Source organism: Arachis ipaensis, chromosome B02 (assembly GCF_000816755.2).
Source record: "Arachis ipaensis cultivar K30076 chromosome B02, Araip1.1, whole genome shotgun sequence".
Lineage (NCBI taxonomy): Eukaryota > Viridiplantae > Streptophyta > Magnoliopsida > Fabales > Fabaceae > Arachis > Arachis ipaensis.
Window position 1 is genome coordinate 62,916,431 of NC_029786.2, and position 1,199 is coordinate 62,917,629.

Consider the following 1,199-nt stretch of genomic DNA (forward strand, 5'->3'; position numbering starts at 1 on the left):
TATCAAAAAATATTTTAAATTTAATATTATGAAGAAAAATAAAAAAATTATATAAGGACTAATTTGATTAATTTTTAAAATTTTAGAGATAAAAATGATTTACGTCTGGACTTTTAGGGACTATTTTTATTATAAATAACTTTTTTACATGTCAAGTGACACGTGACGTGTTAGATGTTACTGACCTGATACGTCAGCCAATTATCTTGTGACATGTGGCATTAACCTATCACGTCATTATCTAACTAACGAAAGGATCAATTTGACTTACGTTTTATCTTTTAAGGACTAATATGATTAAAAAAATCATTTGAATACTAATTTAAAAAATGAATAATCTTTCAAAAACAAATGAGTAAAGTATCGTTTTTGTTCCCAATGTTTGGGGTAAGTCCTATTTGTGTCCCTAACGTTTAAATCGTCCTATTTGTATCCTTAACGTTTATAAAAGCTATTCAATGTTATCCTACTATCAATTATACTAACAAATCAGATTATATTTTTCAATTATTTTCACATGGATGTATTCATTCTCAATTAGGACTCATTTGAGTGTGTTCGATTTTAATATTATACCCACTATTTGTGTTTAGATTCAATTATGTCCCTAGAAAAGTGAATTATGTAAATGTTGTAGGAATTAATTTCAACATTTGATGAGCTATTTTTTGGAGTAAATAAGAAGAGATTTTTAAAACTCAAACTAAAGCGCTCATGATGTAATTGACGACAGGATAACATTGAATCACTTTTATAAATATTACAGATACAAATAGGACGATTTAAATGTTAGGAATACAAATAGGATTTACCCCAAACGTTAAGGACAAAAACGATGCTTTACTCAAAACAAATTTACCTATTAACCTCTCATTCTTCAGAGCTGTTATTTTATTTTATTTTTTTTTTCTGATCATTAGCTTTTTTATTAAAGTATTTGGTACTTTTATCCCTGAAATTAATGCGATCTTATTATTTTTAATATTACTTAGGTATGTGTATCACAAGATTGCCAGGCAAAGGTATGTAGTTTGTTAATTCACTATTATGGGACAAGAAATTAGAACCTCTGATTTTTTGTTGGCTAAACGGTAATGTGCAAAAAATTGCACACTGATTTGCATTATTTAATTTCTTTAAAAAAATATATAAATTAGACTCTTTGATTTACATTTTTGAAAATTAAAGAATTCATAACA